This window comes from Pholcus phalangioides, unplaced genomic scaffold (genome assembly GCF_987345545.1).
Source record: "Pholcus phalangioides strain wild (caught in Gottingen) unplaced genomic scaffold, Ppha-v1.0 ptg000017l_1, whole genome shotgun sequence".
Lineage (NCBI taxonomy): Eukaryota > Metazoa > Arthropoda > Arachnida > Araneae > Pholcidae > Pholcus > Pholcus phalangioides.
The window spans coordinates 39,531,573-39,547,018 of record NW_028301610.1 but is presented as its reverse complement, the minus strand read 5'-3'; the positions used below and the strand labels follow the sequence as shown (position 1 = coordinate 39,547,018).

The window sequence follows — 15,446 nt, the reverse complement described above, 5'->3', positions numbered from 1 at the left end:
TCCCAACTTCCCTCCGTTTTTTGAATTCGAATATCTTGGTGAATATATATTGACTTAAAAATGTGGAATTTTTTTCGTTGGGATCAAAAGAAACAGGGCAACAATTTTTTAATAGGGTTTCTGAACACACGGGGACTGTATAAAAAGTTAATTCTTACATTTCCTTACGTGTACGACCCCTGAAATAAATTTTCAGATTTTAAGTAATTGCACGTCATTTGAAAACTTTTTGTGATTGAAAGTATGTGTGTGTTTCTAAAGTCAATGTCTGAAGATGAAAAAATATCTGTTATAGAATAAGGGACACATATTTTTTGCAGTTATCCGTAGGTGGAATGGATGATGAAACAATGTTAACAAAATGGTCATTAAATTTATCAGGAAATAATTGGGGTTCAATGAAATGTTATTGAAATCATAATGAAAAAAAAATAACATGAAAATAATCCCCATGGTCGAAAATTTTCAAATTCACGAAACTCAACCGATGAACATCAGAGATGACAGAACCGGCTGCGAACCGTGGTGGATTCGTGTAACCCAGCATCATTGGGAGCCGGAACTGGCGGATGACTTGAGGTTGGGGATTCCTTGTCACTGTCAGGCTGTGTTGATCGGACGTCCATTCTAAGTTCGATGTCGATATGGATTCGTTGGGGGAACCTGATGTGTCCAAGTCGAATACTAAGGAGGAGTGCACCGGCTCAGGACGGAAACGTAGCAGGCAAAAACTCCCGCGTCGAACAGTAGGGGGACAGCGTTCGTGAGTAGTTTGCGGTGCTAGGCCTGGTCAAAATAGTCAGACCCAGTTCCTTTTGCTTTTCATGTAATACAGAGGTAACTACCATATTACGTATAATTAATAAATAAAATCTCCATTTTGCAGCATTTTATTTAATAGACAATAAATCTGTTCCTGTATTAACTTTTATTGGATAACAGTTGAGGTCCCACAAAAAATTTTAAATTCCCATCAAAGAAATGTGAGTAACGAGCGAACGTGATCATTTAGTAGACAAATCAATCGAGCATATGCATTTGCATATTTTGGTCTTAATGCACAGATGTTTCTTATTATTATTTGCGTATAATTGCAGAAATCTAAAGATTTTAATCTAAACCTTTAATCTCTAACTAAGAGATTTTAATCTAAAAATTTCTTTTTTTTATTTTCCTCGAGCGGCCGCGGAGCCCCTGGAGAGTGCACAAGGAGCCCCGGTTGAGAATCGCTGGTTTAGATGGTGTTAGTAGAACTCGTATCATGTATGGGTAAAAATAATTAATTGGTTTAATGAAGAGAAGAAATTGTATAAAAATTGTATCCATTTTTATCAGATTTTCCAACTTTATTTGGGAACTATGCATAATCGCCGGTAAAAGTGATAAATGCTGTGAAATTTAATTGAACTTTCTCTCTCTATATATATATATATCGAGACGATTGGTGATTATGCATAACCACCGGTGCATCACTTTCAGAGAGATAGAGAGTAACATATATATTTTGGCGTCAAAATGTGTGTAGGAACAAATTGTGACCGAAGAGCCAAGCGTCATATAAATGTGTAAGTCGTATGAACGAGCTTCCGCTGTATATCGTACCTTCCCATTAGCAGACAAAATTTTTTGTCCCATGGCTGTCCGTTATCGAGAGGTGCTACTGTATCTTGTATTAACAAGTGGAGAGGACATCTTTATTTACATTCCAATCATTAGCCTACCTTATATATTGGTGAGGCCCGGTTTTTTTTTTTCATCAAAAGTGACTATCAGATCGCGGATCTTTCTGACTGTCGATTGGATGTTTCGACGGTGCCATGCAATGGAACTAAAGAAATGAAAGTAAAAAACATGACCAATGCTACCAAAACCCTTCCTAAATCATGATAGTTTGATTTTTCTCAATCTATTACATTTATCTCCATCTAACTGTTGCAACTTATTCATTTGGCCGCTGTGGTGGTCGAGTGGTTATAGTGACGGACTCGCGATGCGACGATCCGGGTTCGAACCCCACAGTGGTGGTCGGCTGAAGTTGGTTTTCTGTGGTTCCCAACTTCAAGGCGCAAATGCGAGCCGATCTCCCCGTTAAAAAGTCTCGCTACACAGAGCAACAGTCCTACAACGATAAATTATTCAATCATAGCACTTCACTCATAGTTTGAAAAACTGGTGGCAGATGGCAGCGCTACACATAACAAGCATTACAGAGAAACACAAAAACTTCACGTCAGGTTTCACTACACGTACACGCACATTCTCGCATGTACCGATTCGTTGGGAGTTCCGCGGGGGGGGGTGTGCATGTGTGGTGTAGCAGTAGTAGGTAGGGCCTCCAAAAAAATGGCTCGGGGATCCATGATGTTCTTAAGTCAGCCACCTCGTTGGGCAATTTGCCTGTTGTGGCGTTGTATTTAGGAAGCAAACTTTTATCACCCACGGCTCCTCACAATAGTCTAATAAGAAACAATCGCTCCAAAGCAACGAACTAGCCTATATCAATATCGGCAGCTCATCGCGTCGACTCTTGGAGCCGCGACACAAACTTTGAGAACCACTGATTGAGGGAACCAAATACAAAGGCCACTACAGGCAAAATGCCCAACGAGGTCACTGAAAAAAAGATGCCTATGAAACAAATGGATACCAATTATATCAAAATACTGAAATCTAAAATTATGGCAATTATCAATCAGGAGTGATTGAACATCGAAATTATAATGAAAAAAAAATAACCTGAAAATAATCCATGGTCGAAAATTTTCAAATTCACGAAACTCAGCCGATGATTATCAGAGATGGCATAAACGGCTGCGAACCGTGGCGGATTCGTGTAACCCAGCATCATTGGGAGCCGGAACTGGCGGATGACTTGAGGTTGGGGATTCCTTGTCACTGTCAGGCTGTGTTGATCGGACGTCCATTCTAAGTTCGATGTCGATATGGATGCGTTGGGGGAACCTGATGTGTCCAAGTCGAATACTAAGGAGGAGTGCACCGGCTCAGGACGGAAACGTAGCAGGCAAAAACTCCCGCGTCGAACAGTAGGGGGACAGCGTTCGTGAGTAGTTTGCGGTGCTAGGCCTGGTCAAAATAGTCAGACCCAGTTCCTTTTGCTTTTCATGTAATACAGAGGTAACTACCATATTACGTATAATTAATAAATAAAATCTCCATTTTGCAGCATTTTATTTAATAGACAATAAATCTGTTCCTGTATTAACTTTTATTGGATAACAGTTGAGGTCCCACAAAAAATTTTAAATTCCCATCAAAGAAATGTGAGTAACGAGCGAACGTGATCATTTAGTAGACAAATCAATCGAGCATATGCATTTGCATATTTTGGTCTTAATGCACAGATGTTTCTTATTATTATTTGCGTATAATTGCAGAAATCTAAAGATTTTAATCTAAACCTTTAATCTCTAACTAAGAGATTTTAATCTAAAAATTTCTTTTTTTTATTTTCCTCGAGCGGCCGCGGAGCCCCTGGAGAGTGCACAAGGAGCCCCGGTTGAGAATCGCTGGTTTAGATGGTGTTAGTAGAACTCGTATCATGTATGGGTAAAAATAATTAATTGGTTTAATGAAGAGAAGAAATTGTATAAAAATTGTATCCATTTTTATCAGATTTTCCAACTTTATTTGGGAACTATGCATAATCGCCGGTAAAAGTGATAAATGCTGTGAAATTTAATTGAACTTTCTCTCTCTATATATATATATATCGAGACGATTGGTGATTATGCATAACCACCGGTGCATCACTTTCAGAGAGATAGAGAGTAACATATATATTTTGGCGTCAAAATGTGTGTAGGAACAAATTGTGACCGAAGAGCCAAGCGTCATATAAATGTGTAAGTCGTATGAACGAGCTTCCGCTGTATATCGTACCTTCCCATTAGCAGACAAAATTTTTTGTCCCATGGCTGTCCGTTATCGAGAGGTGCTACTGTATCTTGTATTAACAAGTGGAGAGGACATCTTTATTTACATTCCAATCATTAGCCTACCTTATATATTGGTGAGGCCCGGTTTTTTTTTTTCATCAAAAGTGACTATCAGATCGCGGATCTTTCTGACTGTCGATTGGATGTTTCGACGGTGCCATGCAATGGAACTAAAGAAATGAAAGTAAAAAACATGACCAATGCTACCAAAACCCTTCCTAAATCATGATAGTTTGATTTTTCTCAATCTATTACATTTATCTCCATCTAACTGTTGCAACTTATTCATTTGGCCGCTGTGGTGGTCGAGTGGTTATAGTGACGGACTCGCGATGCGACGATCCGGGTTCGAACCCCACAGTGGTGGTCGGCTGAAGTTGGTTTTCTGTGGTTCCCAACTTCAAGGCGCAAATGCGAGCCGATCTCCCCGTTAAAAAGTCTCGCTACACAGAGCAACAGTCCTACAACGATAAATTATTCAATCATAGCACTTCACTCATAGTTTGAAAAACTGGTGGCAGATGGCAGCGCTACACATAACAAGCATTACAGAGAAACACAAAAACTTCACGTCAGGTTTCACTACACGTACACGCACATTCTCGCATGTACCGATTCGTTGGGAGTTCCGCGGGGGGGGGGTGTGCATGTGTGGTGTAGCAGTAGTAGGTAGGGCCTCCAAAAAAATGGCTCGGGGATCCATGATGTTCTTAAGTCAGCCACCTCGTTGGGCAATTTGCCTGTTGTGGCGTTGTATTTAGGAAGCAAACTTTTATCACCCACGGCTCCTCACAATAGTCTAATAAGAAACAATCGCTCCAAAGCAACGAACTAGCCTATATCAATATCGGCAGCTCATCGCGTCGACTCTTGGAGCCGCGACACAAACTTTGAGAACCACTGATTGAGGGAACCAAATACAAAGGCCACTACAGGCAAAATGCCCAACGAGGTCACTGAAAAAAAGATGCCTATGAAACAAATGGATACCAATTATATCAAAATACTGAAATCTAAAATTATGGCAATTATCAATCAGGAGTGATTGAACATCGAAATTATAATGAAAAAAAAATAACCTGAAAATAATCCATGGTCGAAAATTTTCAAATTCACGAAACTCAGCCGATGATTATCAGAGATGGCATAAACGGCTGCGAACCGTGGCGGATTCGTGTAACCCAGCATCATTGGGAGCCGGAACTGGCGGATGACTTGAGGTTGGGGATTCCTTGTCACTGTCAGGCTGTGTTGATCGGACGTCCATTCTAAGTTCGATGTCGATATGGATGCGTTGGGGGAACCTGATGTGTCCAAGTCGAATACTAAGGAGGAGTGCACCGGCTCAGGACGGAAACGTAGCAGGCAAAAACTCCCGCGTCGAACAGTAGGGGGACAGCGTTCGTGAGTAGTTTGCGGTGCTAGGCCTGGTCAAAATAGTCAGACCCAGTTCCTTTTGCTTTTCATGTAATACAGAGGTAACTACCATATTACGTATAATTAATAAATAAAATCTCCAATTTTCACAGCATTTTATTTAATAGACAATAAATCTGTTCCTGCATTAATTTTTATTGGATGACAGTGTAGATCCCACAAATAATTTTAAATTCCCACCAAAGAAATGTGAGTAACGGGCAAACATGATCATTTATAGACGGTAATAATTAGATCCCTGGTTTTTATATGCAAATCAATCGAGCATATGCATTTGCATATTTTGGTATTAATGCACAGATGTTTCTTATTATTATTTGCGTGTAATTGCAGAAATCTAAAGGATTTTCAGAACAAGTGCATATTTTTTTGAAATTTTACAAAAGCTCAATCACATTTTTATAGTTTTCAAATGAATATAGCTCATAATATATATGCACAATTTTTTTTCCCACACATGAACAATGACTGGTGGGAAAGTGTTTGTATCTTATCTACATAAAAGAGAGAAACATTTACGGAGGGGGAGGTGGTATTCAGTTAATTATTAATAATGTTTGTAGCCTCCGATGGCAGTCGTTGTCAAGCTGGGAGAGAGAGAGAACCTGGAGGTCTGATTCAAAATTATTTCATTCCATCCTGCTTATTGAACTAACGCTAATTTGATGTGTTTTTTTTTTTTTTTTTGCGTGGTTACTTGATTTTTAAATACATATTTTCTCAGTTTTAGTAGTAATACTAACATTATACATATTTCGGATTTTTTTAGTGCATAGTCAAAGATTTTTAATTTATATCTCACGATTTTTAGATTTCAAGATTTTTTACTGTATATTATGGCATTTTCAGCGCATATTAGTATATTTTTAGAGTATATTTCAATGCATATAATCCGGGCTCTAGTTAAAACAGTATTTTTTTATACTCAATCACTTGTAAACGCTCCATTTTCTGTAAAAATGGAAATTCGATTCATCCCAGATAATTTTCATTCATATCCATAATATTCTTCTGTTTGGCAATTTGAAACGCAGTTGTGAATTGAGCGACCTCTCACACGTCATCATGATTATTCGTATACACACGCAAAGGAGTCTTCACATAGTGACGTTTTGAGTTTCATCAAAAAATTCGTAATATTAAAATAATTCTCACTGTATAGTAAAAAATAACGGAACTGTCTGAGAGTTCGGCTAAAACTTTCGTTATGGGGGGTGGGGTGACTTTGCCGTATATTAGGATTTTTCAACTTTTCGGGAGATTATCAAATTCGCAATGCTCAGCTGAACAATATCTGAGCTAACGTGCATGGCTGCGAGTTATGGCGGATTAGTATAACCCAGCTTCTTTGCAAGCCGGAACTGGTGGGTGACTTGAGGTTGGGGTTTCGTTGTCCCTATCTGACGGGTGTTGATTGAACGTCCATGCTAAGCTCGGTGTCGATATGGACACATCGGGTAAACCTGATGTGTGCCCAATTCGAATACTAAGGAGATTGTACCGGCTCAGGAAGGAAACGTAGCTGGCAAAAGCTTCCGCATCGACCAGTAGTGGGACAGCGTTCGTGAGTCGTTAGTGGTGATAAAGTCAACTAATATAATCAGACCCGGTTCTTTTTTTACTTGGTTTTTAAATTATACGAAAATAATCAGCGTCATCAGTAATATGAATTTCTTCATTTTCCATTGTAGGATTGCAATTCAATCAAGGACACACTCAATCAAAGCACCTACTTTTAACACATTTTTCAGTTATAAATTATCTAAAATATACCTCGAGATCGGACAAACTGAGAAACACGTTTTTCTTTTGCCTAATTATCCTCATGATTTATCTCTTTCTTTGACCGTATAGTTGTCAGGCAACATGGTTTTCTTGATATTTTCACGTAAAGGCAACTTTGAGTTCGTTTCAACATTGTTGCTTCTAACAAATTCTAAACATTCAATTACACGCATGTGTGGAGGAGACATATTGCTGTGCATTTTTCAACAATGACAGGAAAGTAAATGAGCAAACAATAAATGTCCTTTTCATACTATTCGGATCTATGTAAATCATATAAATACAACGTGTTCTCTGAGTGAAGTGCAATATCCTATATTTTTTTTTTAAATATTGACAATAATTTTTTTTTTGTCATGTATTAACATCCAGGGCACCTCATTATAACCCCTTAGAATTTTTCTCAATTGGATATTTCAATGCTTGTCAACTAAACGATTAAAACTAACGGTCTTTCAGGTTTAAGTTGTTACCAAAATAAATGTAACTTAAGCCTGAATCATTATTTGGAAAAGTTCTCGAATCAATCCTGGTATACGTATGTTGGTTGAATGGGGTTTCTGGTACTAGCCGTTGATGTTTCAAAAATCAAACCTCGTGAAATACTGTTTTTAAATAGCAATGGATTCATAGAATGTGCTCTATATAATTATCTATAACTTTATAATATCTAGTATAATGATTTGCGGTTTCTCCTAAACAACAATGGTATTGCACGAAAGTATAATATCCATTATGTCCGAGACACATTTTACCTTCAATGTTTGCGGTTTTTCCAAAAAATTAAAAAACAGAAAGCTGTTAATGGATCGAGATGTTGTGCCTGTGCTGGGTAGCAAGAGTGGTGTGGTGGTAAGGTGCTCGTCTACCACCGTGAAGGTTGCCGTCAGGTCACATGGCTCGAATCGGGGGGAAAGGATATAGATAAGATATATTTCCTAACGAGACTGAGGTGACCACCGGTAGATGACGCTTTTATTTCCAACCCAACTTGTTAACGGCAATAAATTTCAATGCAGTGATATGGCCGGATTTGGCGTGTGTGTGTGTAGTGAAGTAGTTCAACTGTTTACTCAAAATTCAAATAAAATATGAAAATATCGCCATAAAGAAGGAAAATTTTCCGTAATGATCGAAGTTCCTTTTTTAGGAAAAGTCCTGAAATTTTTGAGATTTGTTTTTGTGAAAAAAATTGGCAAACATCAAGAATTCCATGATATCTTCCATGAACTTTCATTGAATTGTTAAGGAGTGAATGTTATTATTCTGCATACTTTACCAATTGATATTTTTTCATTGGTGGACCGTACATAAAAGTTTTAATTTTCGTATTTTCTCTACTAATAATTAATTTTTTCAGGAGTGGGGGGTTCAACTTTCATTGAACAATCGTACTCTTTTTGCTGATCATTTTTCAGAGTACACTTGAATTTCAAAATGAATCGTAGAGTTTATATTCCTCTCGAACACTGTTCATAAAACGCTGTACAGTCAAAGTTCTTAAAATAGTGATCAGTTATATATACTGTATTATATATTTTTTGCTCCATGAAGCCCTAGTATTTCTTTGGCCTCATAGGATATTATCGACATTTTTCTTGTGAATACGCTGAAAAATTCGAATATGTTCGGGCACTGTGAAGAAGCCTTTCAACTTTTGTCATGTTGTGCTGCATTGGAGTTTGTTTACTGTAACAAGTCTTATATATATACTCGCGTCGGGTCTGATTGCCCTATCTGAGTGTATAAAGTTCCGTGGTTTCAAAAATTATGAAAATTTATTAGAAATATGAATGAAAAGCATGATATTGAAGGTTCTTTAAGATTTTCCAGCAGTCTTTGAAGGTGAGTTTGATCGTGGTTTTTTAAGGTGCGAATACCAGTACTCTGCCACAGGACTTGGTCTGGCTTTGTGGCAACTAACAACCGAAATGGCATGAAATTTCGTATAGGAACCAATAAAGACGTGGGTAAATATCATGAAAAAAAGTAGTTCCGAAATTCACCGATAGGGCAGCATTTAGACAAACTAGACGACGCTTACTAATGCTTAGACTTTGAAGACGACGATTTTCATTGCTTAAAGACTTTGAAAAAACGAAGCTTTCCAATGCTTAAAGACTTATACAAATACAAAGGCCACAACAGGCAAATTTCCTAACGAAATGACTGAAAAAAGATGTCCATAAAAAATATAGATGTCAAATATAACTAAAATACAGCAACCCAATGATATATAAAAGCATATATCGCGAAAAAATACTAATAATTACTAATATAAAATACACTGTCCATAAAACAGATTATAGTTGTTTTATCTAAGTATGAACAGCCTCTCAATTCTCCTTCCATTATAAACATCGTATTTCTTTTTACGTGCCAATTGTGTTAGAATTCATGACCCTCGGTGATAAGCTATTCCAGTTATTAACAACCGCATTGGAGAAAAACTCCCTGCAATACCACAACTTGGAGTTGTCCTTTACTAAACACTACTGGTGTACCTACCTTGCCGAAGCAATTGATTGACGGTGCACAACTCATGGTCCATCCTATTTTATCTCGTTGAAAATTTTAAACACTTCGATCATATCTCCCCGTGATACCTGCGTTTTTCTAATATAAACATATTCAAGAAATCAAAATTATCTTCATGGCTCAATCCTCGTGTGCCAACAGTAGCACGTGTAACTCTTTGTATCCCCTCAACCACGTCTTTCTTATGTCCCGACTTTAAAGACGACGCTTTCCAATGCTACAGTGATCAAACTGAACCGAAACATCATCTTTTATTCAGGACTTTGTAAGAACAAAAGCGAATAACTTTCCGCAAGACCGAATATCACATCATAGAATAACTCATATTCAATTGTTACACAAATCCGCGGGCACTATTACCTGCAAAGCTCTCCTGTGCATAATCAAATATCCCAGTTGTAATTTTTGTAATTGTCTCCTGTGGGTACAGGTTTCGTAAAGGCTGAACTGCTAGCGATCCCCGTTTCTTCAAACTTCTGCTGATTCACCAATTTCGATACGTTCACTGAAAGTGGACCCTTGAGCTTAAGTTTTGACGGGTTTAAAACACGTGAAGAGCGGCTTTTATATTGGGGACTGGAAAGTAATTTCACTAATAACGCCCATTGAGGTGCACGCAAAATTGATAATTAGAATGTCTGACTGAAGTTCCATTCATTTTTACAGATCGAATAACCAAGAATTAGCTTTTTACGGTTAAAAAAGCTGTATTTTCTACAATTTTTCCGCTACGTACGCTCTCTATCGTGAAAAATTTCAGAACTTTTTTTTCGTCGATTCCTTTTTTCATAAGTATTTTTTAGTCTCCGTAATTTTGTGTCTTCTCCGGTTTTTAGATTGAGCTACAGGTGGCTTTGAGTAGTGTTAGTTTAAATATGGCCACCTTTTATACTGAGCAAATAACAAAATTGAGATAATCCCTCTGTTTCATCCGCTGAAAAATTTAACAATCACTAAAATTGGTAATTATTCTGTATGACAATACAGTAACCTTTAATTAATGGGAAAAACTACCACCATTGTGAATTGAAGTTTATCATTCGGGGGGGGGGGGGACCACCATTCCAAATTGGTAATTCTTTTGTCTGACAATAAACTTTAATTAATGAGAAAAATCTGCCACCTTGATTTAGCGTAGAGTTCTTCGAACTGTTCAATATAAAACGCTACGAAAGGTACCAGTTATTCCGGCAATGGGTAATAAAGCCTAAATTAATAATCTTCTTCTATACGTTAACGTATCGTTCGAAGAAAAACATCAAACACATATTTAAAAAGAAATAAACTTTATTTACAAAGCTATGATTGCCTTTAATTACAATTTCTTTGAAATATGGATAAAAATACAAGCCAAAATGCTGCATATTCAAATTTATTCCAAATCTGTTCCAATAGATGTCCAGTAAAGCGACCCGAATCTTCTATTTCCTAACTTCTCCACTTCACCTTTGAAAAAAAATAGGAATTTTAGTTACTAAATAATAGCCACATCATTGAACCCATTATAATGTAATTGAAGACAAATTCATCGCCTTTTTCTTCTAAGGCCGGTCGTTCACTCGAAGCGACAATACGCGGCAAGCAACGCGAGTGACAACAACAGACATTGAGTCAGACGACTAGGGGCGTTTGACGTCGTCCACTGAAAGCGACCTTTGTACGCTATTAAATTTGCAGGACCTGTATTTATTAAATCCATACTCAATGACACATCCGACACAAACTCGAAGAAGGCGGTCGTGTTGTGAATAAATAATATTATTTAATCGATTACTTCTTACCATCACAACAGACAGGTTAGTTTTACCCTACTGTTGGATATTTTGCTCTTGCGTGTAGGGTAGGGCTTCAGGTTGGTACTGCCGTTATGTAGTGCTAAGCCCTGCGGTCGAAGGCTATAGCTCTGTAGCTGTAGCAAAAACCACACGACAGACATTAAGAGGGTTGGCACTACCCCTCGAACCTGGCTCTCGATTCGGGAATTATTCCCATTTCGCCCAGTAAGATCTGTACTGAGTGGGATGGCGACGTCCAGTTTACGAAGTTTACCTGAATACCCTTAGGGCTGGGACAGGGGTGTGTAGATGCATTACCATCTCAACACATGAACGGCAGTTAACAAATTTGCAGGTTCAATGTTCACGCGGGAAAAAAAAGGAGGGGGAGAAGAAACTGAGATCAAAGGAGAAAAAAAAACGGAGTAGGTGACACGAAAAAAAGTAAACAATCGTTCTACACCTTCGCAGATAAAAGATAAGACAAGACACGCATGATTCCATTTAACTCGGATTTATCGGTCGTCTGCTGCTGTCTCCGGAAAAAATCGTTTCTAGTGGATGACGATCTCCTCCTTTCTTGCATTGGGATCAGTTTTGCGAGTACAGACAACTCCGCGCGACTCGTTTATCACTTTAAGTCGCTTTCATTGGACGACCGACCCAAGTCTTGCTTTAAGCTTTTATTGATGTGCAATGTCACCTTTAAATAAAGAGCATCGACTCACCTCTTGTCCTTTTCTTATGAATTGATCATGTACTCTCGAGTCATTCGGCATCTAATGAGCATGCAACCTAAAGCATAGAACGTGACAAGTACAATTTCAGATGTAAGTCGAGAAATCACACGCACACATTCTTCTTATTTCAACAATGAAAATGGATGCATTTATGTTCCATTTTCCTCTTCTCCTGGCATGAAATGCACGCTCACCCTCAATAACTACTGTCATACTAATTAGATTGTATCCAACAATGTTTAATGAAAAGCGAGACCTCTCTAAATAGGGAAGCGGGTGCGGCGATCCAGGAAGGGAGGCGATTGCAGCTTTGGGTATAACATAGGATTCCATGGGTTAACTTGAGTTGGGGACGATGAGGGAAAAAAATTTCTCAAGGTAGATTCCCTAACTTTTTGTTTAATCGCCCCCCCTCTTCAACATTTTTTGTTCTCAGCGCCCCTCCCAATTCATAGGATCCTATACTAAACCCAAATCTTCTACCGCCCCCTTGGACCATTCACTATTGCTCACTTTGGGAAACACTGATATACAGGGTGAAAACGTATGTTTCAGCGAGAATAACCCGTGAGCCGGTGGTTATACAAACATACTTTCAGTTAGAAAAAGTATTCAAATAATGTGCCCATTTTAGATGTGTCATTAATTTTACTAGGGGTCGTATATGCAATGAACAGTGGCGTCAGAGCCACTGTGGGTGCTCAAGCACCCACGTAAATTTGCGATAAGTACCCACAGAATTGATTCAGAAATTAAAATTTCCTAAGTAATGCTCAAGACGAGCACTCACAGGTCCGAAACACTTCCGACGCCCCTGGCAATGAAATACAAAATTTAATTTTTTTATAGGATTCTCTGTTCCTTAACTTTCAACCACAAAGCCGTTGTTCTGTTTGTACTGATCCCAACAAAAAAATTCCATATTTTTCTCTCTCTCAATGATGTTTAAATTCAAATATCTTGGCCAATACAGCACTTGGAAACATGGAATTTTTTTTTTTTTGATGGGCTCATTAGAGACAGGACAACAACTTTTTAATTGGAAGTTAGAGGACAGGGGAAACATATAGAGAATTAGATTTTGTACGTCGGTACATATACGGTCCCTAGTAAAAGAAATGACTTACCTATATGAAATAGGCCCTTTATTTGAATATTTTTTTCAACTGGAAGTATGTTTCTGTAACCAACGGCTCACGAGTTATTCAAGCTAAAACGGACTTGAGTTTTTTCTCCCTACATGTGGGGAAGTAACACTGCAGTAGCTTTCACCTCTTAAGCGTATACAGCAACGTTCCTCAACCTTTTTGAACCCAAGGGCCGGTAAAATGCATGAAACAATTCGATGGACCACTTGTGTCCCGTATGCGGCATTCATCTCATCAACCGTTCGGCGTAGAGGTACGATTGCAAGTTAAAAAATGCTCAACAGCGTTAAAAAATTACTCTGTACCAGTTTTGAGAGTGAAAATACAGTGTGTCACAAAACAGGAAGCCTAAATTTTTATACGGTTCCCTTGTCCTCTAACTTCCAATTAGAAAGTTTTTGCCCAGCTTTTCCTGAGGTCAATAAAGAAATTTCAAGTTTCTAAGTGAAACATTCGATGACATAATCGAATTCAAAAATCGGAGGAAAGTCGGGAATGGACAGTATAAATGAGTGGAAGGAGCGTTGTCCGTTAGTTTTTGCTGTGCTTTCATAAATTTTCTCCGATTTTTGAGTTCAAATATCTTGGCGAATATTGCACTTAGAAACATGGATTTTTTTTCTGTTGGCCTCAAGATATACAGGGCAACAACTTTCCAATTGGAAGTCAGAAGACAAATGGACCGTATATAAATTTAGATTTTTTTTTATATTTTGTGACACTCTGTATTTTCACTCTCAAAACTGGTACAGAGTAATTTTTGAACGCCTTTTGAGCATTTTTCAAATTGTAGTCGTACCTCTACGACGGACGGTAGATGAGATAAAGGCCGCATTAGTATTTAAGAGACACCCTGTATAATGCAAATCGTAATAAACAATAATTATGCACTGTTTGTGCTCCATTTTATGTTATGTCAAGTTTTTTGTGATACAACGCCACCTGTGAATGAAATATTGAACTATGTTTAAAAATTTACATATATAAAAAAAGAACTCTAGGGGCTATATATATGATAAGTATTTTAGTCGAACCGCGCCTTTTTTGTCAAATGGTTAATTTTTTATTAATTTTTAAAATGCGTCCAGGACTTTTTGCCCACCCTGTACATTTCAGCTATAACAATACTAAAATTCGACTCAGCACTGATTTCCTTTCCATGCCTTGAAAATACTAAGAAATGGCGCCGGACTGCAGAGCTGTGATCTAGAAAAAATCCGTCTCCTAGGCACATTCTGACCACAACTACAATAGATATCTTCGGTAGAGAGTCGCCTATAGGCAGCCAAAAAGATCAGATCGACTCAACTTTCGTATCCACTGAAGATAATTGATACAGCTGTGGACGAAAGTTTGGCAGTCAAATTTTCTCTGGATTATTTTCTCTTTGCTTTTTTCTTAGCCAGAAATCATTTTTTGTTTCTGAACAGCCTACATCAGTGATGCGCAAACTTTTTAGGAGAGGCCAAAAAACAAAAATAAAAAAATTGGGGTAGGCTGCGCCATAGACACGGGAACAAGTTTAGACGTGAATACGCGCTTTTCGTACTTTAGATTATCATTGGCTTTGTGTTTGGAATAGTTAAAAAACGACATGCTAGCGTCTTCTATTTCCGTTGTGAACTGCTCGAGATATAGCGAAAAACAATTTGTTACGAATCAGGGCAGCGGGCCTGGTGCCCAGAAGGGCAGAGACTTTTAAACCAGAGTGATATCTTTGTATTTGTCTTTTCAATGTGCATTTGACGAGATACCATTGCGTTTACGAAGGTTTCGACAGCTGGCTGATTCGAAGATAAATCCAGGAAAGAAAAATCAACTAGCCTTGCGGGGAATCGAACCCACTTCCTCTTACTTGCCGGGTGAACGCACTATACTACAAAGCCAACGAGTCCTCCTTCCTTAGAGCTCGTGTGCGCCGAACGGGGCCGAACATGGACAGAGCCAGACCTAACTGAGGACAAAGCTCACGATTTCTGACACTCACCATATGGTGACTTATCCGGAGATGATGTCACTCTCCGCTATTACTATTATCTTCGCATCAGCCAGCCGTCGAAACCTTCA

The 15,446-nt window shown here is 38.3% G+C and overlaps 1 long non-coding RNA gene and 4 other non-coding genes across 5 annotated transcripts in view; 4 read left to right on the top strand and 1 right to left on the bottom strand.

Annotated features, from left to right (window-relative positions):
- Nucleotides 1-512: 512 nt before the first annotated feature.
- On the top strand, nt 513-815 carry LOC149073045 (signal recognition particle RNA). The gene has a single exon (XR_016194544.1).
- Nucleotides 816-2,810: 1,995 nt separating this feature from the next.
- Nucleotides 2,811-3,113, top strand: LOC149073044 (signal recognition particle RNA). Its single transcript, XR_016194543.1, has one exon.
- A 1,996-nt stretch (nt 3,114-5,109) lies between these two features.
- Nucleotides 5,110-5,412, top strand: LOC149073043 (signal recognition particle RNA). The gene has a single exon (XR_016194542.1).
- Nucleotides 5,413-6,704: 1,292 nt separating this feature from the next.
- On the top strand, nt 6,705-7,009 carry LOC149073042 (signal recognition particle RNA). The gene has a single exon (XR_016194546.1).
- A 4,064-nt stretch (nt 7,010-11,073) lies between these two features.
- The window catches only part of LOC149073041 (uncharacterized), a 30,280-nt gene continuing 25,907 nt past the window's right edge, over nt 11,074-15,446 (bottom strand). The window contains exons 3-4 of the long non-coding RNA XR_016194439.1: nt 12,220-12,286; nt 11,074-11,162 (exon numbers count right to left, since the gene is read on the bottom strand). This is a non-coding gene — a long non-coding RNA (uncharacterized LOC149073041). The remainder of the gene's footprint in view (nt 11,163-12,219; nt 12,287-15,446) is intronic.